This window comes from Callithrix jacchus, chromosome 3 (assembly GCF_049354715.1).
Source record: "Callithrix jacchus isolate 240 chromosome 3, calJac240_pri, whole genome shotgun sequence".
Lineage (NCBI taxonomy): Eukaryota > Metazoa > Chordata > Mammalia > Primates > Cebidae > Callithrix > Callithrix jacchus.
Window position 1 is genome coordinate 155,632,501 of NC_133504.1, and position 23,699 is coordinate 155,656,199.

Sequence of the window (23,699 nt, forward strand, 5' to 3'; positions counted from 1 at the left end):
GATTGCTGGGTCCCACCCCACGGCTTCCATAGGTTTGAGATAGGGCCCCAAAGCATGCATTTCTAACAAGCTCCCAGGTAATTCTGATGTTGCTGGTACGGGAACCACACTGTGTCTCCAGAGACAGCTTTGTAGAATTCCTGCTGCTCTATTGGCACATACATCACCATTCCCATACACCAGAGCGTCAAACATTCTAGAACACCATATCATTTAAAATCTCAGATGCACAAGTAAGTGTGTGAAGTAAGAGGTAGTGGGAGTGACGAAATAAGGACAGGTTGAGCCCAGACTGAACAGTAACATAAGAATAAACCTCTTGAGGACTGGTGGATCCAATAAAGGAGAAGCTGAGAGAGCTTGTTTATAGTAAGGCTTTCTACCTCCATTTTAAGATTATCAAAGTTGAACTGGGCAAAGCCAGCCCTACCCTATCCCATCCTGCCCTGCCCTACCCTCCCCTCCCCTGCCCTACCCTACCCTGCCCTACCCTATCCCATCCTGCCCTGCCCTGCCCTACCCTACCCTGCCCTGCTCTGCCCTGCCCTACCCTACCCTGCCCTGCCCTACCCTACCCTACCCTGCCCTACCCTGCCCTGCCCTACCCTACCCTACCCTACCCTGCCCTGCCCTACCCTGTCCTGTCCTACCCTACCCTGCCCTGCCCTACCCTGCCCTACCCTACCCTGCCCTGCCCTACCCTACCCTACCCTGCCCTACCCTGCCCTGCCATGCCCTACCCTGCCCTGCCCAATCCTACCCTTCCCTACCCTGCCCTACTCTGCCCTGCCCTGCCTTACCCTGCCCTGCCCTACCCTGCCCTGCCCAATCCTACCCTTCCCTGCCACACCATTCCCTGCCCTACCCTGTCCTGCCCTGCCCTGCCTGCCTTGCCTTGCCCTGCCCTGCCCAGACCTGCCAAGGAGTTTTTTCCTTCCTTGAGAGGAAATAGATTTACATCCCAGGCACAGGACAGTGGCTGGATTTGCATTCTCTTCCAGGGGAAAGACAGGAACATCTCTCCTGCTTGCCCTAAAGGCCTGTTAACATCTCCTCCATCAAGTTCCTGGTTAGACTCTAGGAGTTCAATATCAACAGCTGAAAGGAAGGGATTCTGAACCTCATATGCAGCCACAGTTCTGGAGGTCAGGAGCTGCAAAGTGGATGGGGGACCTAACTCTTGACTTATCCAAATGACTTCACCCATGTCATTCCCTCTAAATGGAAATCCCTTTCTCCTGGGTCTCTCAGTCAACTCCTGGCCTTCCTTCAAATCTCCACTCAGGCATTTGTCTCTGGGGAGAGATCCTCAGCATCCTGGGTAGACTCCGCAGACCTCTGTGCTTCTGCTCGAGCACATCCACACTTGGGTACTGTGCAAGTCTAAGAGACAGGACCAAATTTCTTAACTTGTGAGTATCCCCAGCCTGTCTCCTCTCGTCACCATGTAAAGAGGCCTCTTCCCATTGTCTCTGCCACTCTCTCACTCCCTGGGGGTAGGGATTACTCCTCTCTGTAATATAGCATCAAAGGCTAAGGAGAGAAAACTGAAGAGACAGAAGGAAAGGAGGATATTTAATAGAGATGAAAAGTGTGTGGACTGAGGCTCAAAAGATTTTTTTCTCTCTCTTTCTCCAAGGTAAAGGGAAATGTGCACAGGCCAGGCCAGTCTTCTGGGGTTTTTTTGAGTGCCAGGACAGACTCAGGGTGTGAGGGAGTGGATAGAACAGGGAAGGGTCGCCGTGGGTTAAGGCTCGCCCTGGACTGCCTGTGTGGACTCTCTTCACGAGTTTGAGAATACGAGGAACTTAAATTTTTCTGAAATATCTTTCGTTCCCTCTTTCTTTGACTGCTCTGGGACTGTATGTTTTTGTTGGGTTACATTTTAGTCCTTCTCTAACCTTTGAACTTTGCCCTTCCCGGTGCTGGGCACAGAGGCTGGCCACAGTATTATATTAAGTTAATGCAAAATTAAGTAATGACCAAAACTGCAATTACTTTTGCACCAACCTAATAGATGTGCAGAATGGGTTAGCCTCTTTCCTCCCTTCTTTCCTCCATCAGTCCCAAGAAGCCCATCATGCTGAAAGGGTAGTGGTATGGAACAGGGCTGACAGAACCACTGGAGGGAGAGAGGCCAATAAAACATCCCCCTAAGCCTCCCTGGACTGAATACCAGCCACATAGTGCTGATCTTGGCTGGGAGCCCACCATTTACCAACCCCCTACGGGCCTCTGGGGTATGGCTAATTAAAGACATGGTTACTCATTTCATTCCCAAGTCACTATTTAAGGAAGCAGAATCATGCCATTCCTACAAGGCCTCTGACCTTACACTGGAGGGGAACAATGCTAGGGCTTGTCCAAGTGGCCGTAAGTACAGGGCTGTCCAAAGAGCATAGGAGGGGCAGAGGCGGGGAGACCAGAGGCCCCACAGCTGGGCCAGCTGCTGGACTGTCCCTGCTTCAATGTCCTCCTCTCTCCCTTTCCCCAAGGCACCAGAATCTAGTGACAACCCCTCCCAAACCAACGCCCCTGCCAGGGCAACTCCTGGGTTTTCTGGGCATAATCAGAGTCACACAGCTGACCCAGAAAAAAGCTCCAACAATCTCCTTTTGGATTTCAACTAGCAGCAGTTTGGAGTATTTGGGATTTTTCAGTTTTCAGTTATTCTTTAAGAAGTAAAGAAAAGCATGGCTTTCAATCAACAAACTCTTGTTGAGATCTGCTCTATGCCAGGCCTGGTGTTAAGATGGGAAAGAACAAGGTATGAAATATAATTCCTGCCCTCAAAGAGTATCCAGTCTTGTAGATGAAATCGACACATAAATAAATTACACCAATGCAGAATAAGCATGAACGCAGATATGTAGTATGCACAGTGCAGAGTAGGTGGTGATGACCTCTAACTGAGAGGGGAAGAAAGCCGTGCCAGAAATCTAAGGTGGGCTTTGGGGGGCAAATGGGAGTTCTTCAGGTAACCCAGTGACAGAAGAACATCCCTAGCAGAGAAAAACATATTCAAATTCATTTAGATCACAGAGAAATTGGTTGAACCTACTTGTTCCAGTGGGTCTCAAGCTTTTTTAACGAACAACTCTTAATACGAGATAAATGTGAATGGAGACGCCTGTTCTGAAACATCCAGTGCAAGCATAAAATGTCTTAGACTGGCCAGGTGTGTTGGGTCATGATTATAATCCCAGCCCTTTGGGAGGCCAAGGCAAGAGGATTGCTTGAGTTCGCGGCTGCAGTGAGCTATGGATTACACCACTGCACTTCAGCCTTGGTAATGGAACAAGACCCTGTATCTGAAAATAAAAAACATAGCCTGGGTGCAGTGGCTCACACCCGTAATCCCAGCTCTTTGAGAGGCCAAGGCAGGTGGATCAACTGAGGTCAGGAGTTCGAGACCAGCCTGGCCAACATAATGAAACCTCATCTCTACTAAAACTACAAAAATTAGCTGGGCATGGTGGCTTGTGCCTATAATCCCAGCTACTGGGGAGGCTGAGACAGGATAATTGCTTGAACCCAGGAGGTAGAGGTTGCAGTGAGCAGAGATCACACCATTGCACTCCAATCTGAGGGACAAGAGTGAGATGTCTCAGAAAAAGAAGACACTGATTTTCATTTTTAATAATGCAAATTATGCATCAGCATTTACAATATTCTCATATATTATGATATTAAAATAAGGTTTTGCATTTCCAGTCAGTAAGTTTACTTGACTTTCCAAATGTACATTGTCAAATAAAATTGATCCTCCATGGAAGCAGCAGCTCCGTGTTAACCCCTTGGCTTCACATTTGCCTGACACACCCTGGAGTCAGAGGAAGTTAGTCTGTACTCCAGCCTGAGAATTAGAAAGCCTCTAAAAGGGGTTGGAAAGCCAGGCTCAGGGACTCACGCCCATAGTTCCAGTGACTCAGGAGGCTAAGGTAGGAGGATTGCTTGAGCCCAGGAGGTCGAGGGTGCAGTGATTTTGCCACTGCACTCCAGCCTGAGTGTCAGAGAAAGACTGGCTCAAAAAAAAAAAAAAAAAAGATGTGAAGACCAGAGACCAGAGCTTTGTCTCTGAATGTTCAAGTGATTTTTCACACTCACATTTAGAACTGTTGACCTGGTGTGACCACAGGCCCAGTATTTCCACTCTTCTGGAAGTTTAAAGTTTGTCCCCATTCCTGCTAGCCCTCCCTGACTTCCACACTGGTTGACTTGAGGAATATGCCACCTGTGGGGCCAGGGAAGCCAATCAGGCAATGAAAGGGTGGGCAAGGGGAATCTCTCCCACAAAACCAGCACCAGGGACCTTCCAAGCTAAGTGTGCAACTGAGAGCCAATCAGATGTAGGGAAGCAGGGGAGGTTTTAAAAAACCACCTCAAATGAGAGCTAATTGACTCCCCAATCCCCATGCTAGGCTACACCCCAGACCAATTAAGTCAGAACTCATGGAGTGGCTTAGAAGTTATTCCAGGCTTTGAATTTATTATTTATTAATTTATTCCAGGCTTAGAATGTATTAAACCTCCCAGGTGATTCCAAACCTTCCAGGTGAGTCAGTGAGCGAGATCACTGTGGTTCTCAACCTGGCTTCACAGGAGAGTCACGTGAGGATGTTTTCATACCTATGCTGGGGGAGCCACGCCCCAGTCCCATAGATCAGAATCTCCTGGGTTTAGGGCTGGGCATCAGAATGGCCTCTAGACCAGGGAAGGGAGCTGAGCTATCCTGGTCTGTGTCCTGGGGCACATTCCTTGAAATTTTCCAGGTTGCCCATCTGTGCCTACACCTGCAGGAACTGTCAGGGTCATCCCTGGGGTGTCCTGAGTGAGGATCAGGATGCAGGTACCCACAGAGCTTGGTGACTCGTGCCTTTGCAGTAGTCATGACACCTGTGGCCGCCATGGTACTAGGAGGGCAGCCTGGGCCGCGCCCACTGCCCAGAGCAATGTTTCTTGCTTGAGAGGTGTGGCCATCAGTGGTGCTGATTAGGGATGACTTACTAACGTGGAGCACAGGGCATGTTCAGGACCCTGGCTACAGACCATCCACCACAGACCCCCTCTTGAGTCACATGAGTGAATTGTGCATGGCTCTCATGCTCTGTGCTGGGACCCTCCTAGATCCTCCAGTCTGAGCAGTAGCGGCTGTGACATTAACTGTGTCCGCCCAATTGTGGCCACCCATGCCCGCCACAGGTTCAACAGTCTTCCCAGGTGGCCGTCCAGCCCTTTGCCTCTAAAGGTAAACAGACCCCACGAATCAGTGTCCTCTCATCTCCCCCAGATGTAGTGAGGAACCACAGTCGCTGTCAATCGCAGGCCATGCCTGATGAGGGTAGACATTTGTGGGAAGAGGCCTGCTTACTCTTTCCACAAGCCACTACCCTGTGGGCTGGTGGCACTGCCTGGCAGGCAGGAATGCAGTTCCTATGGAAAGATATCTCATCTTGGGAAGACGCTAATTACTGCCTGATGGGTTCAGAACATGGTTGGAAGGTGTCTGTATTAACCTGTTCTCATGAGGCTAATAAAGACATACCCAAGACTAGGTCATTTATAAAGGAAAGAAGTCTAATGGACTCACAGTTCCACATGGCTGGGGAGGCCTCACAATCATGGTGGAAGGCAAGGAGGAGCCAGTCAAGTCCCATATGGACAGCAGCAGGCAAAGAGAACTTGTACAGGGAAACTTCCCTTTATAAAACCATCAGATCTCGTGAAACTTATCCACTATCACGAGAATAGCATGGGAAAGACCCACCCCCAAGATTCAGTTATCTCCCACCAGGTCCCTCCCACGACATGTAGGAATTATGGAAGTTACAATTCAAGATGAGATTTGGGTGGGGACACAGCCAAACCATGACAGTATCCTACATTTGTGCTAGAAAACCAAAAAACGAATTATCCTTCACACTATCTTCCATACTGGGAAAGACTTGCATTTTTTTGTTCACCAAGGGGAAAGCACCTTTAAAAGATTATTGAGAGCTGATATAGACTGATGTAAATGTTCTGAGAGTGTTTAAGGTAGACTAAACTAGGACATTCGGCACACCAGATGAGACAGTTCACCTTAACAATGAAGCAACCCTCAAACTAACAGTACTGAGGAAAAGCAGAAACAAAATCTATTCTTTCGATTCAAACTGTTCTGAAGAGCCCCGGCATGGTAACAACAGTGTTGCTACCTTTCTCTTACAGCAGGAGACACAAAAATAATCAGAAATGGTGCATTTGCTGGTGAAGAACAGGAAGAGATTCTGTCTGGACCCCTCAAAGAGTCTCTGTGTGCACTAACTGGTCAGTACGCAAATACATAAGTAACTCTCCTCTACCCATTCTAATTTTTCTTCAATGTATCGCCATATCTCATGTGGGCCCATGAATTTTGTGATGCATTTTCTAATCATCTTTATAGATGAGGGCCCCAGCAAGCAATGTTTTCCCAGGGCTCTGCACATGCTAGGGGGAATGCTCTTGGGTATTCTGGGTATTTTCAAAATCTTCCAGGTGGTTTCCATTTCGTACCCAGGGTTGTAAGTCCCTCTGTGAGAAGCGAGAAGGTGGATGTGGACATGTCATCCAGCAGGTTTCAGCCAATGATAGAGGAGGGCTCCAGGGAGTGTTATAGGTGGGACTGTATCCTAACAGTCATATGTAGCTCAGACAGGGACCTTATTTGGAAATAGGTTCGCTGCAGATGTACAGATGCTCCTCAACTTACAATGAGGTTATGGCCTGATAATCCCATCGTAGGTTGAAAATACTATTAAGTCGAAAATGCCTTTTATATACCTAATCTACTGAATGCCATAGTTTAGTCTAGTCTACTTTAAACATTCTCAGACCACTTACATTAATCTACACTGGAGCAAAGTCATCTGACACAAAGCCTGTTTCATAACAATGTGTTGAATATCCCACGTGATTTATTGAGTACTGTACTGAATGCATGCCACTTCCACATAATCATGAAGTAGAAATATTTTAAGTGGAACCATCGTTAGGTTGGGGACTGTCTGTAATTCGTTTCAAGATGGGATCATACTAGAGTAGGGTGGCTTCTAATCCAATATGACTGGTGGTGTTCTCATAAAAAGGAGGAAATACAGACACGCAGACATGCACATGGGGGAGTGCCAGGTGAACACGAAGGCAGAGATCAGGGCAATGTGTCTACAAGCCAAGGACCACAAAAGATGCCAGCAAATCATCAGAAGCCAGGAAGGAGGCCCGGAATAGGTCCTTCCTTCACCGCTCTCAGAAGGAACCAACCCCACTGTCACCTTGCTCTCTGGACTCCCGGCCTCCAGAACGGAGACAATGTTTCCGTTGTTAAACCGCCCCTTTGCTGTGCTTCATTTCACTGGCCCTAGCAAACGAATGCAGGGAGGCTCCTCAAAAGCACCAAATGGAAGGTCAATTACACAATGGTGAAAAATGAGTTTTAAAAATAAATAAACAGAAACTTTCCAGGTGACAAAAGAATTGGAAAGCACTGGGAATTATTTCTTTGAGTTGCTCTTTTCTAATGCACTTACCACTGCTGCAGGAAGCCTTATCCATCTCCCCAGTGAGCATCCCCAATCTGCTGACTGCTAGTAAGAAAATAACTGGCTCCATGTATGTACGTTCCTAGAATCCTTTGCTCATTTCAACCTGCCAGGCCAAGGAGAGATAATCGTGTTAAATCACCTGGCAATTTAACTGTTCCTCTTTTTAGTGTCAAAGGAGTCTTTCTCTTTAATCAATGAAAAACCTGAGGTCTCCCTGGCAAATAGTAAAACCTTATGATTAAGAGCCCACAAGGAGCTGGATTTAACAGGAGAGATTCTGGGTGCAAAGAGAAGCTTCTAATGGATCCTCATCAGGCTCCCTGCTGGAGGAACCCAGAGATAATCCAAGTCCCGGACAACAGAGGCCTGTGTGTCTCCCACTGGACACTAAATTCCTCCCATCTTCCCACAGGGCCCTGTCTTCATGAATGTCTAACTGAATCCCCCTCCCTAACCCTACCTTCAGCCCAGAGATTGTTCTTCCTTGTCTGATTACTGTACAAGAAGTGAAGACAAGCACCTTCCTCAAGATATTCATGGCACACAAGTCAGTTAAAAAAGCGTCACACAAACCAGCTAAAAAGATGACAAATAGAAATGTAGTTAAGGTCAGTAAAGGGAAATGGGGGTTGGATCGAGAAAGAAATTTTTCTTTTTTTTTCTTTCTCTTTAATTTTTATATTTTTGAGACAGCGTATTGCTGTCGCTCAGGCTGGAGTGCAGTGGTGTCATCACAGCTCATTGTAACTTTGATCACCTGGTCTTAAGTATTTCTCCTGCCTCAGCCGCCCAAATAGCTGGGACTACAGGTGCACACCACCACACCTGCCTAATGCTGTTATTTTTATTTTTTGTAGAGAGGAGGTCTCATTTTGTTGCCTAGGCAAGCCTCAAATTCCTGGTCTCAAGTGATATTCCCACCTCAGGCTCCAAAGCTGCTGGGATTGCAAACATGAGCCACCATGCTCAGCCTAAGTTTTTCTTTTTGCAAATGTAAATAGAGCTGAGAAATTCTTTGGCTCTTTTGGATCTTATGGAAATAATTTTCTGATCGAAGAGCTGGAGACTCACCCATCTTCCTACATAAGGCTTTAGTGGATCTAGAGAGCTTTAGATAAGGCCCCCTTAAAATAAATGCAAAAGAATTAGTGTCTTCCATCCTGATAGTTCTTTTTGAGTCTCTTCCTATTTTCTAAGGACTTTTGGGTAGATGGATTTGGAGGGGAAAAAACATACTGAAACCAGAAATAGACTGATCAATCCCAAGCCAGTTGCATCTTCTAGCTCTCTGGCAGGCTGCCTGCCTGAGCAACCGCTTGTCCACTAATTCCCTAAAAATGCCCTTGGTCAAAAGTTGCAAACACCTTGTGCCATTTTAAGGTGAGCCCTAGCTCCGTTGCTGGCTGCATGAATCTCTGCTGTTAATAGGAAGTTTGACATCATTCTTCCAAAGCCCTGCATTTAAATCCCAGCTTCTTCCCTTGTGCAAGTTATTTGACTAAGACTTGGTTTTCTCATCCCTAAATGGCGATGATGGAAGTGATGTCGGTGTTTTCATAACTCTTGTGAGGATTAAATGGGAGAGTGAATGCAAAGAGCCTGATCTACAGCAGCTGCTCAATAAAAGAGTGTCCACCCCACTTGTCTGACCTGCAGCCCAGCTGAGGCTACGAACCTCCTCCCTTGTCCATATGAAAAGAAGGAGGGGATAGAATCTGTGACTTCAATTCCTTCTGCACTGACCACTTTGTAGTGGCTCCGAGCCTAGGCTCCTGAGCTATAAATTCTGATCAGGGAGCTAGTGCTGATAATGAATGAAAAGGTCAGAAGACTGGCCCTTTTCATCTCAAGGAGTCAAATAAAGGAGAATCCACATGCTGGATTTTAATTCCAATCAGTAAACATAGGTTGATCAAAGACCCATGTCAGTCCTCTGTTGGAAACTGAGAAGAAAGAAAAGAGATTTGGCCCCTTCATCTGAGCCTCTCTACATTTGAATGTGGGGTCAATCATTCTAGTGAAGTTAGTTCTAGATGCAAGAACTAACTCAGCAATGCCCCGGTACTAAATTAACTGAAATTCACAGGTGTTGTTCAAATACAGGTTTGGGACTTTGAGGGGACACATTTCTTGACTCCAAAGAAAGCCCATGGTAAATGTCTTTCCATACATCCGTTTTCCAAGAAAATTGCAGTGATTCCATATGTTAGTATATTATTTTGGCTCATTTTATTTATGTATGAAGGAAAAATACATTATTGTTTCTTGTTTCTTAATCCATAAACCTCATTGACCTTAATTTGTAACAATATAAACTAGGAGTGACTTTTTTAGTTACTAAAGGCAACTATATTTTCATTGAAATAATTTGACAAAATAGTTTTTAAGTCCTAGAGAAGAACCTGTTCTCTAATTGACTAATTAAAACCCACTTAATCTAATAAAGTAGATCCTCTATGGACCTTCTGTACTAGAGAAAATTTTATTAGTCTGAGTAGAGCTACAGGATAAACTTAGAGGTAATAAACTGCAGCGGGGAAAGAAATCAAACATGCTGTAGGCGGGAACCTCTGCTTATCTACACCAATTCCTCAAGTGACGCCAGGAACTATATTTGTGAAGAAGCCTCCAAACTTTTGACCTGTAGCTATCTTCTCCAGTTTCGAAAACCAGATTCCCTCCCTGAATGACTAGTGATGTTTTTCCTTTGAAGATAGCATGCCCTCTGCTCTTTCTTGCGGCCAAGGTCAAACTGATCTTGTCTGACACATCCTCTCTTGTCCAACTGCATCCCATTGAAAACTGAGACCATTTGGCCAGCTAGCTTTTCCTAGGCCAGCAAAGGGAGCTCAGTGCAGAACAGAGAATGACACTGTCTGACCATCCTCTTCCCAAGTGTGCTCCCTCTGGGGAATCCTGGAAGTGCAATGGACACAAGATGGACTATAATCTTGGTCCTGGTGCCCACAATTAAGAACATACTACATAGTCACATACATGAGCTGTGTGTGTCTGAATCTACAAACGGGCAGCCATGAATATCTCTCTACATTTTCAAGAAAGAACCCTCAAATGAGGCCAAAAAAAGATTTCCTTAGACCCTAGAGGTCTCTACGAAACCTTGCTTTAATTAGATCAGAATAGTTGTATTTAACTTGTCAAATTGATAGATGATAAACCAATGATAGATGAGACTGACTGACTGATTGATTGATTGATTGATTGATTGATTTAGAAGTCAGACAGATCAAAGTTTATACCAATTCCTGGCTGAAGGAGCCCTGATAAGGTTCTGAGTTTCCTTAAGTCCTAGTTTACTTGTCTGTCAAATGGGTTTGCTTACCTCTCCAGGTAGTTTTGAGACATGAATGAACCTGTGTCTGTCTGTAAAGCACTTATTAAAGTGACTGACATAAAGTAAGCCTCAATAAACAGGAACTATTAACAGCTCATTGTTATTGAAGGATAGTTAGGGCCTCTTTGTGAGTTCAGGAGTTCAGAACAATAAGGAGTCTGACTGGACTAATGGAAAGGTTCCGATACACATCTTTGTAAATGGATACTTTCCACAACAATGCACAGCGCAAGTGGGATCAGTCACCTGGTAGTCAGATGTGTACAAGTCACGGAGAGTGAGACAGTTCTGCTCAGGACCTCAGGAACCCAGCCTGATTTCCTGGTTCAAAATCACACCTGTGAAACTCTATCCAGGTGGGAAATTCTTCTGGTTGACTCTCCTGGAGCCACGGTTCATTATCAAGTTATTTCTCTGGGTCACCCTGAGGTTGCCTCCTTAATTAATGCAACAGCCAAAGGAGGCCAGACCCAGGAACTTAGCTGCACAGCCTTTTGCCTAAAAGTCCATAATAACACCTCTTCTTTGTTGAACACTTACTATGTGCCAGGCACCGTGCAAACAGCCTTATGTGCATTCGTTTATTTAATCCTCTAATGGCGGTCTGGAGGAGCAGCTAAAATAATCCCCATGAAAGACGCAGAATCTCGGGCTTGTCAAAGCCCAGTCATTCATCCAACATCACAGCTAGGAAGTGGTGGAGCCAACATTCCAGGTCTTTCTGACTCGAGTGCCGGAGCTGTTACCACCAGGATATACTTCACAGCAAACCATTAATCTCACATTTCTCTACCATGCCACATGTGTTTATACTGCACCTGAGAATAAAAGGCGGTTTAAAATTCTTCCTTTTCTCATCTGCTGAAGAGCAGCACAGCTTGTGGCCGGCCACCAATCAGGCCCTACCTTGCTCCAGGTTTTCCAGAATACTCCTCAAATCCTCCTTGTATCCCATCACTGCTTACCCCAGTTCCTGCTCAGGATTTTTTCTGTACTTTCAAAAAACAACTGCAATGTAGCAATTAGTTTAAATCACTCTTAGCTAAGAATCCTGTTTTCAGGAGCACCTGGTTGGAGCAAGAGTGCCACCTGGTGGAAGATTTGGGTCACTGCCAACAAACGTTTCTTGGGGAAAGGTGGGCAGGCTGGACCTGAGCAGTGCTCCTACTGCCTGGAACTATTCCTGGACAGCTGCAAGAACTAACTCAGCAATGCCCAGGTACCGGTTCTACTGCAATTCACCTGTGTTGGTCAAATACAAGTTTGGGACTTTGAGGGGATGCATTTCTTGGCTCCAAAGAAAGCCCAGGATGGGGATTAGGATAAAGTAAGTGAGACAGAGTCTTGCAAGTACAGGAGGGCATCCTGGCTTTACTTAAAACGTTAATGTTTTATTCACTATGAACTTTTTGCATTTTGATTTTTTTTAACTGCATTAAAATCTGATTTGTCTGGATTCCTGAGTTGTGGGTACCCTCTTGCATTTCGTACCCACAACAAATGTCTCGCTTGCCTCCCTCTAGGATTAGTCCTGTCAAAGCCCTCTGAGAAAGGATTCTGCTTCCTTTCAAAGCTATGGCTATAAGGAGGTGACCACCGGCTCCCATCACTTCCCCACACATCTGTCTCCACTTTTCCTCATCTGAGAACGGCCTTGGTCCACCTCTATCATCTCTGCGGCCCCTCCTGCTCTAGTTGATACACCAACCCAAGTCAAAAGAAAGTACGCAAACCAGTATACACACTCGAGTGTAACAAGTGAATAAATGGCAAGAAAACACAGTGTGCCAAACACTGATCTGGTCGCAGATTACCGCTCCTTTGGCAGGCAACTAACAAGCCAAGCTACAAAGCTGCTTCTGCTTTTCCCAGGTCCAGGACCATCAAGTCATAAGAAGTCAGGGCAAAGGATATTTGCCAACACTCTGCCCTCACCCAAACTTGGCCACAGCACATGGAAGGTCACCTCGTAACAATTCTTTCTCAACAGTGTCCAAACTTAATGCCCACATCAGGCCAGATCACCATAAAGCTCTATGTCTGGGCTGGCTTATTCCAGTCTGGCTCACAGTCTAAGGCTGGTAGGAGGTCTTTACCTGCAGTGCATGCATGGGCATGAGGGGTCACGAGCATGGTTCTGGAAACCCTTGAAATTTTAAGCAAATTATGTGCATCTTCTGGGGAGACAGCTTATTATTTTCCTCTGATTTTCCAAGGAGCCTTTGACTCTAAAGGGTAAGAATCACAACAGTCGTAATGGAGTCTTCAGCCTTTATCAAGGGTCTATGTGAGAACCAGCAACAAGAAATACCTTCCTCAGCATGGCCTGGTGAAAACAAGCATCAGTGGGCTACTCTGAGGCATGTAAACCATGTTGGGCCATCTCAATGCAAAGATCCAAGCGTTTCTTAGCGTACAGAAGAAGGAAGAGTTTTTCTCTCTTGATAAACTGGAATCTCACCTGGGTATAGAATAGGATAATCCGTGTTTCCTTCTTTGCCTTTTACTGCTAGCTTGAACTCTTTTTCAACCTCACCATGGCTGTCAGGCAGTTCTTTTTTGCAAGCTCTAGACTTTCCTCTGAAATGCCTTTTCCCCACTTGGCATCCTCACTCCTCCTGTAAGACCTGGCCCTTGTGTCAGCCTACTCAACACTTCCAGGCAGAGCTGAGCACATACACACACTTCTGATATTAAGCAGATCGGTTTTCTAGAATGATGTGCATATGTATCTATCTTCCTCACAAGAGCCCAGGAGCGCATGAAATCCAGTCTTATTGGTTTTGGTACCCTCAGCACCTAGCACAGATCGGTGTGTAAAAACAAACGTTCAATGAGAGGATAAATCAATCCATGGATGAATGAGCAAATAATTATAGTATGTGTTTTCCTAAAATATTCTTTGACTTTTTCAACAATGTGTGAGCCTCAGTAATAACGATTGACAGGCAGAGCAAACAGATTCCCCCACAGCCCCCAGTGCCTTCATTTCCCAGATGAGGAAAGTGAGATTGCAACAGACATCAGCAGAGGAGTCCAGCAGCTCCCCCAGGAGCCACACCCAGGCCAGCCGCCGGCCACTCCGTGGCTGTGTTCTAAGAACACGCAGCACCTCCACAGCACTTGGCAGGTTTTGCCACAGGCATGCCACTTTGCCTTGCTTTTTGCTCTTTTCCCTCCTTTTGCTGCTCCCTGGTTTAGGGTCCTCCCCACCTGTGCTCAGAGCACATAGTAGGGAGACAACTGAGCAGGAGAATTCACAGGAGAGAAAGTATGGTGGCTGGCAGATGCCCACTGTATCCCCAGCAGGGTCTGGAAACCTCAGTCTTCATGATCCTTTGTCATCAACCATAGTAAGAGTTCCCATTACTATGGGAACTTGGTTAATTCCCATTAACCAAGTAATGGGAAACGTGTTGACTCTTTCAACTTATTTCAACATCAGGATGCAGAGAGCTGATTCATGCCCAGAAGTGCATGACCCATGAGCCTAAATAGCTGGGTTTACTCTGCTTCTTCTCACTGGAATTAGTCTGATAAAAATCTCAGGGCGGCCAGGCGCAGTGGCTCACGCCCGTAATACCAACATTTTGAAAGACCAACATGGGCTGATCACGAGGTCAAGAGATAGAGACCATCCTGGGCAACATGGTGAAACCCCGTCTCTACTAAAAACACAAAAAGTAGCTGGGTGTGGTGGCGCGCCTGTAATATCAGCTACTCGGGAGGCTGAGGCAGGATAATCACTTGAACCCGGGAGGTGGAGGTTGCAATGAGCCAAGATCGCGCCACTGCACTCCACCCTGGCGACAGAGCGAGACTCCATCTCAAAAAAAAAATCTCAGGACGGCTCCCCTCAACAAGCAACGTCAACAATTTTTTTTAATACAGGTAAATCAAGAAAGGACCTAGGTTTTGATTCACTGGGGTTTTGTTTTGTATTTGTTTTTATTTATTTTAAAGACAGGGCCTTACTCTGTCATCCAGGCTGGAGTGCAGGGGCCCCACTGTAGCTCACTGTAGCCTCCAACTCCTGGCCTCAAAAAATCCTCCTGCCTGATGCATTGTTTGTGAGCAGCAATTTGACCTTCTCTTGGCCACTCCTCAGAATTTAGGTGTCTCCTTTGAGGAGCACAAAAACCCACAAAGGAAAACAGGAATATTCCAAATGTAGAGCTGGGAAAAGTGAAGTCCCTTTACTCTTCCTCCTCAAACGTTCACCCAGTTCATGCATCTCACCTCTCCCAGATGTCTGGTAGAAACGGGCCACCTGGCCCTGATCACACGGTTTTCTGTTCTGTGCACCTCTTTTCTGTTACCCTAGATTTTAGAAATTTCTGTCGCCTTTTTTACCTATTAAGTAGAAAATAGATATTGCTTAATCGAGAACAGCCACCAAAGTCTAAAGGCAAGTTAAAGACAAGGGTACTTGATAAAAATACAAACCACTTGGAGGCCAAGTGTGGTGACTGATGCCTGTAATCCCAGCACTTCAGGAGGCCAAATTAGATCATTTGAGCCCAGCCTGGGCGATAAGGCAAAGCCCCATGTCTACAAAAAAAAAAAAATTATCTGGGTGTGATAGTGCACACTTGCATTTCCAGCAACCCAGGAGGCTGAGGTGGGAGGATCGGCTGAGCCCAGGAGGTCGGGGCAGCAGTGAGCCACGATCATGCAGTGAGTAGCCAGCCACTGCACTCCAGCCTGGACCACAGAGTGAGACGCTGGCTCACAAAAAGAAAAAAAATTATAAAACATTACTACAAGCCAGACCCTTTATTTTACACTTAATCCTCACCCCAATCCTCTAAGGTAAGTGTTTTTATTCTGTTTTACACATGAAGAAAACTGAGGCTTGGAGAGTTTAGTGTTTTCTTCTGGTAGAGCTGCAGGTACTGCCCAGGCCAAAGTCTCATTCTAAAACCCTACCATTGCCTCCCGAATCAGCTCAGCTCTTCTCACGCTTATCTACCTTGAATGGGCATCACGTTAAACCTTCCTTCATCTCCTCCATTTAACCAGCCCTGGGCTGGGAACATGGCACAGTGCAATATTTCTGAACTTGAGAGTGACTGCTGGCACTCCCTCCAATCTTGCCTGTAGCTGGACCCCTGATCAATTCTACTCCTTGCTGTAAAAAACAGACCGGACCTCAGAATCCTTCTCAACACAGTACTCCAGGCAGCTACTACCACGCAATCAGCATTGCCTTCGATGACAGAGTCAGTGACTCATAGAATCCAATTTCCATTTCTTTTCCATCCTTCCTGCCTGATTTCCCCAGTATTTCTGGGAAGGGTGGATGGACGGATGAATGGAAAAGGAAAATGAATGCTCCTCACACAGGAAAACGCTGCTTGGCACCACTCCTGATTTTGCTGACTTCACCCAATGCCAGAGCTTCCTTACAAAACTTGCTCTTCGCATGAGGCGTCTGTGGCATTTGTTACAGGAACTGGTGAGACGCACGGGTCGTTCTGAGGCCAGGAGGACCCTCTGCATCAGCAATTTGCTTCCCTCGCAGTCTGATTTCCTCCCCTCCAACACACGCCTGAGCTTAAAAACAGCCATTCACCCCGTACTTCCTTCTTCCTTTTAAAGCTCAAGCTGACAAGAGAAATTTCTTTCTCCCACTCACCTTTTTTTTTCCCCTATAGGAGTAAAAGATTTACAGCTCCGCTTTGGGATACGTAGGGATGAACACTGATTAAAAACTCTCGTGTGTCTTTGGGGCCACAAGCCCCTTAACCTGAGCCATTAGGTACCCAGAGCTTCTGATTTAGCTTTGGTCAAGAAAGCATGTTTACCAAGCCCCATTGAACTCCCAACGTCAGTTTTAAAACAATCTAGTGTTGATGCTATCTGGATATTCTTTCCCTCAGCAAAACACTGCTCAGTGTTTGAGAGGAAGGAACTATTAAAAATTCATATTCAAGAGAGTTTGAACAGGAATGAAATAGCTCTTATGGAGCGACATTTTGGTGACTTGAGTGCGAGGAAATCAAAAGCATATGGATTGTATGCTGTTAAAACATACATTTGTTTCCTCTGAAAGGAAAAAAATACTAGAGAAAAATATTTTTTATAAAATGCATACATTGGAAGATAGCTGGAGATTTTTAAAAAAAAAAAACCCCAATGTGACAAGGATGGCCTAGCCCTAGTTATTAATATCTTGGAACCAGCTGGAGAGTAAAATTAGGTTGTAAAATGGTTGTACCATTTGTTACTCCAAGCTGGAAATGACACATTTCTAAAGGAGAAAAAATGCCATATTGAGGCACATGAAATGAGGTTTTGTTTCATTGTCTCTGTTTTGATGTTAGTCACCATAATAATTCCTTTCACTGAACTCACGCCTAGCCAAGGTCAAGGTGGACAGATGAGACCAGGTCCTGGAGCCAGACTCTTGTTGGCTTTGCCTCTAATAGTGATGGGATCTTGGGCAAGCTCATTCACCTCTCTGTGCCATAGTTTCCTCATCTGGAAAGTAAGAATCATCATCATCATCATCATCATCATCATCATCATCATAGCTGCTCTACTGAACCGTCCAGGTGAAGCCCCTGTAATTAAATGCCTGGTACACAGGAAGTTCTCTGTAAATGTTACCTGGGATGATGTGTTGTCCTGCCAGGAATGCCCGGCCACTAGGTATCTCCATGCTCAGCCACTCTTCAAAAACTGACCGACAGGCCAGGCACAGTGGCTCATGCCTGTAATCCCAACACTTTGGAAGGCCGAGGCAGGTGGATCACTAGGTCAAGAGATTGAGACCATCCTGACCAACAAGGTGAAACCCCATCTCTACTAAAAATACAAAAATTAGCTGGGCTTGGAGGTGTGTACCTGTAGTCCCAGCTACTCAGGAGGCAGAGGTTGCAGTGAGCCGAGATCGCGCCACTGCACTCCAGCCTGGGCAGCAGAGTGAGACCCTGTCTCAAAAAAAAAAAAAACCTGACTAACAGCTACACTGACAGAAAAAGGAAAGACACAAATAACTAAACTCGGAAAATGAAAATGAGGACATTACTACCAACCTTACAGAAATTAAAAAGATTACAAGGGACTATTATTATTATTGTGAACAATTTTTCACCAACATATTAGATAACCTAGATGTAATAATAGTTTCTAGAACCACATGAATTACCTCAATTAACTCAAGAAGGAATGGAAAATCACAACAGACCTATAAAAAATTAAAATATTGAATTAGTAATCAAAAGCTTCCAATGAAGAAAAGTCCAGGACCATATGGCTTCACTGGTGAAATCTACTAAATATTTAAAAAATCCTTGTCAGCCAGGTGTGGTGGCTCATGCCTGTAATCCCAGCACTTTTTGAAGCCGAGGTGGACAGATCACCTAAGGTCAGGAGTTCAAGACCAACCTGACCAACATGGAGAAACCCCATCTCTACAAAAACTACAAAATTAGCCCGATGTAGTGGTACATATCTGTAATCTCAGCTAATCAGGAGGCTGAGGCAGGAGAATTGCTTGAACCCGGGAAGTGGAGGTTGCAGTGAGCCGAGATGACACCATCGCACTCCAGCCTAGGCAACAGGAACAAAACTCCATCAAAAAAAAAAAATCCTTGTCAAGAATCTTGCTTCCAGAAAATAGCAGAGGTGAAAACACTTCCTAAATCACTCTATGAGGCCAACATTACCTTGATACCAAAATCAGTCATTTCTTTTAGGACCTTGACCTTAAATATAACATTACCTCTCCTCTTATGAATCACCCTGATTCATTTTGCTTCACAGCACTTAGCACCTCCTGATATATTATATACTTGTTTGCTTATTTATTTATTCCCTGTCTTCTCCCACCACCAAAGCAGGAAATTTGTTTGTTTTTTAAACTGTTAAATTATTCATGCCCAAAAGAGAGCCTACCACATAATAGGTGCTTAATAAAAATTTATTGAATGAATAAACAAACAGTCTAATCATTCTTTCACTAAGAGCCAATAGAGTGAAAGAAGAGGACCTGGGTATTGAAGAACTCCAGGAAATAGCTGGCTAGAAGCCCAATGCAATTTCAAAGGCAGATAACCAAGAAAGTGTTGTGTCAGGAAAACAAATGAGAAATAAGATTTCTGAAAAACAGAGAATGATCAACAGGGCCAATTCGTGCTGAGAAATGAAGTACAGTGAGAATAGATGCCTCCGATGGATTGAGCTACATGAATATCATTGGCCACTTTTGTGGGAGTTACCTGGGAAGAAGCCTGGTTATGCTGGTTAATGGCGTGAATGAGCACAGACAATACATGCAGACAACACTTTAAAGGAGTCTCTCTGTAAAAAAAAAAGAGGGTACAGAGATAGGAAATTGCTGGCAAGGATGAGGGACAAGTGAAGATATTGTTTTTAAGTGGGAAAGACTTGTGTAAGCCTGAAAGCCTATAGAAAAAACCCAGCTGAGAAGAAGAGACATTGAATATTCATGAGAAGGCAAGGTTCCCAGAGTGGGCGGAGAGGACCCAAACCACAAGACTGGCTTTAGCAAGGGGGAGCAACCTCTCCTACACCCTCAGAGGACATACAAGGAACACAGGACTTATGATGCTTATCTGACTGGCCCACCAGCCTCGACCAGGTCCCAGTCTCCCAAAACCCAGTCAGGCACTCCTTTTCATTATGTAGTCTTTTCTCTGGATCAGCTGAGGATGTCAAGGGACAGTGAGGAGGCAAGAGGAATAGAAACCAAAGTCCATGAGTGGAAAATGCCTACAATGGACTTGGCCATTTAAGCCAAAGTTACTTCACAGCCACTCACCACTCCAGGTGTTCCCTTCCCTGTGGTGTGTGAGTCCATTGGCATAATAGGCTCCCTACAGCCCTCACTCCTGGCACCCAGGAGAGGGGAGGGACTTAAATGATTCGTGATGGGCACACATAGCCTAGCTTCTTCCTGTCCATTGGCCTGCAGATATCTTCTACTTCCTCTAGTGTCAGCTTTATCTATAGGAAAGGTGATATTCTGGTCCCCATCTGCCTTTCTCCCTTTCTGTTTTTTGTTTGTTTGCTTTGTTTTGAGACAGAGTCTTGCTCTGTCACCCAGACTGGAGTACAGTGGTGCAATCTTAGCTTACTGCAATCTCTGCCTCCCCAGTTCAAGTAGTTCTCCCGCCTCAGCCTCCCGAGTAGCTGGGATTATAGGCACACCCCACCACACCCAGATAATTTTTGTATTTTTAGTAGAAACATGGTTTCACCATGTGGGCCAGGATGATCTTGATCTCTTGACCTTGTGATCTGCCTACCTCAGCCTCCCAAAGTGCTAGGATTACAGGTGTGAGCCATCTGTAATCCCTCCCGGCCATCTTTTTTTTTATAAGTAGGTTCAGAAAGAGATAGGGAAGAAGGGAGCCAGTTACTCCAATGAGAATTATACTATCAAAGGTGGCATATGAAACGTGATTCTCAAATTGTTCTTTTTGAAGTATAAAGATTAAAAAAAATAAAGCACAATGTGAATAGTTTCAGATATAATTTGTAACAAAAGTACATTCTTCTTAGAGGAGAACAATCACAGTGTTGAATGAGCCTCTGTTTCCTTTTATAGATGTGTAACATGCAAAGGATCTGCTTTCAGAATTCACTTGAACCAAAGTGCAAAATTGGAGTTGATAGTTTTTTCAGCTCTTTCCAGGATTCCACTGTTTTCTATCTGGAAATAGCCATTGCCACATCCACAGTTTCAAACTTGAGAAAATGACCCAGAATCATCACAATATGTGAAGAGACAGCCCAGCTATAACCACTCTGCAAAAAAGGGAGTGAGAAACCTGCCAGCACACATTCTTTGTTGATGAGAAAAATGCATCAGCAATTGTAAAAGCAGGTGTTGGCACCATATTTAGCCCTGGATCCAGCCTTCAACTCACTTCCCTCCAACTTTTTCAGTGCCAGAGTTTTGATCCTATTAATCATTTTAGGATCAGAATCAGTCACTATCACCTTCTCCAATTGCTTCATTCTCCATATTTCAACTTGCAACATAATGGCCTTGACAATGTAACTTCTCTCTACTGCTCCTAAGTTACTATTTGAAAATTTACCAAATAATCTTTAAGCCTGTTGGTGAAGACAAAGATGGTCTGTGAAATCTCTCTAACAAATTAGCTTGCATGTTTTCTTATGAAACAGAGGGAGAGGAGGACTATTCCAGATTTTTGCAGGACATCAGAATCTGTGGAGGGTTAGAAGTCCAGGGCTGGAAAGTGGGCAGGGCCTGCAAGTGCTGGTGAAGATGAGGCTGCAGTTAGCCTGGCCAAGCTCAGAGCAGATGCATGTGATCCATATGCTACTCCAGCCCTGCAGTGATTGGCCTCCAACCAATCCACATTCTTGCAGCAGTTGTTCAAAGTTCCCAAAAGAGCATCTGGCCCCTTTGGTTTCTAAAGGCAAGCACTCCCCACTTTCACCCCCAGAAAACAACCCACAGTGTGAAACTCCCTAAAGGGAAGATGGAGTGCTTTAGAATATTGGGTGCTGGGGGGCAAAGCTGGGCAAATGTCCACTATAACTGGGCTTGGTGGGGAAGTGATTAACATCAACTTGATGGTTTATTTAATCCATGACTGCTTATTGCATGGTGATCCTGAGAGCCCCCATTCATTCAAAGTTCATTCAATACATACTGATGGAGCCCTTCTGGGGTAAGGGGCAGGGATACATCTGTGAACAAAACAGACACAGTCCCTGCCTTTGTGGAGCTCACAGCTTTGTTCAATCATCTTCCTTGACTTGAGGGCCACTGCTATCACCCTCTTTGTTATAAACCCACAGTTGGTGTAAAAGCAATTCACCTCAGCCCTGATTTGTAGAAAGCCTGGGTAGGAAGGACACCATTGACACAGACTTGGGACATTAGAGAGTAATATCTCTGAGCTCGATTCATCTGAAAATAGAAAATGAACTCAATAGAAATGAAGGAAATGGAGAATGTGGTTGTGTGACAGCGGATTGCGTCATCATCCAAAGATCCCGAGAGGTCAAAGAACTACAACAACACCTACTGGAAGCTTTGTACCAGGCAATAGCGGTGCATATTAGTTCAAATAAATAAACCTTCCTATTTCAGCAGATTTGCTTGTAAGAGATAATAATTTTACAGTCAAAGAATGAGTCACGTACAAAGTGTGTGTCGGGGGGTGTGGGTGTGTTAACTAGCAAGCTTAAGAAAGAGCTAACTTTTATGTTCTTGTGTTTCATGATGACATCTGGGCATCCATGGTGGTCAGTGTCACAGAAAATCACAAGCTTGGGAGACTTCCAGGTCTGACTTCAATCATTTATCTGTGTGGCCTTGGAAGAAAGTCCTTAATTCCTCTGAGGCTTGTTTCCTCGTCTATAGTATTCTAATGACATCATTAGAATATTATAGACATTATTAGAATATTGTATAATGCATTTGCCATGTGCCAAGTTCTATGCTGAAAATTTTAGAAATATCATATATACCTAAACTTATTGCACAATTCAATAAGGTTTTACTTCCACTAATTATACAAATAAAGAATCAGATACAAGGTGATTAAGTTATTTGCCTAAGGTCACAAAATTAGTGAGTGCAGAAGAAGAATTTTAACCCTGGTGCATCTGACCCCAAAGCCCATGCTCTCCAATACCCTATTCTATTACCTTCCTGCAGAGTGTTTCTGGTAAGATAAGTTCAGCTGCAGCTGCAAAAAAACTCAGAATTCTCCCTCACAGTCATCAGGGCCTGAAGCTCCTTCTTGTTGCTTTACCATCTTCAACAAGTGCCTTCCATCTCATGATCTGAGATGGCTGCTCATGTCCAGCTAGTATGTCCACATTCCAGCCAGTGAACAAAAGGGCATGTTTTGTGGATTTTGGTATATGCAAGGGTCCTTGACCCAATCTCCTGAGTATACTGAGGGACAACAGTACTTGTACATTTCTAAAGATATGTTTCAGTCCTCTCTATTTCTAGCATTGTCACATTAGAATAGATGGTTTCTTTGCCTATCATCAAGTAACCATTATCATATAGAAAATCTCCATACCAAATCTTAATTTTTAGAATAAAATGAAGAATGTGTGCATTTAAAAGGCAGAGGAGGGTAGTGTGTTCCCTCCTGTTGAGGATGTGTCCTGAAAATTGCACATAAAACTCTTACATCCCAGTGACCATACAGTCACACATAGCTGCAAGGGAGGCTGGTGTGATACGTGGTTTGAATGCAGGAAGTCATGTGCTTGGCTGAAAAACGTGGGAATATTAGTAAAGGAAGAAGGAAAGGATGGATACTGGAGAACAATCTCTGGCACACCAGGCTATTCTAACTATGTGGAATAATATATACAAAGCACTTAACTCACTGCCAGGCACATAGCAACTTGGAAAATAAGTTTGTTATTTATTCTTACTGATAATATCTGGCATCCTCTGAAACACATGCAGAAAATCATAAATTCAAATCAAGCAAGAAAAGGTCATGGTAAAATAGGACAAGGAATCATCTTTTAAATCACCATGATACTGTGAATTGCTCCTCCTTTTTCATGCACACAAAAGCACTGCCTTTGCTCCCAGGCAGCATCCCTAGGGCTTCAAGGAGGGGGATAATGAAGAGAGGCTTTAGTACTCACCCCTTGCAGAGTCAGTCCACGCCACATAACCCATGGGACGATGATATTACAGGTGGTCATTGGTAAATAATTTCTACTGCAGTAGTTAATGGAAATGCAGTTTTCATTACAGTAAGGAAATTGAAATCTCAGCCAGCCTCTGTGGGTTC

At 44.7% G+C, this 23,699-nt stretch overlaps 1 long non-coding RNA gene across 2 annotated transcripts; it reads left to right on the forward strand.

Annotated features, from left to right (window-relative positions):
* The first annotated feature begins 239 nt into the window (after positions 1-239).
* LOC118152327 (uncharacterized) lies at positions 240-22,098 on the forward strand. Of its 2 annotated transcripts, none has more exons than XR_004740994.3 (5): positions 240-369; positions 1,002-1,145; positions 1,286-1,412; positions 6,211-6,309; positions 20,498-22,098. It is a non-coding gene; the product is annotated as an uncharacterized LOC118152327 (long non-coding RNA). The 2 variants fall into 2 exon arrangements; XR_004740993.3 differs by lacking the exon at positions 20,498-22,098 and adding an exon at positions 12,444-16,605.
* Positions 22,099-23,699: the final 1,601 nt, after the last annotated feature.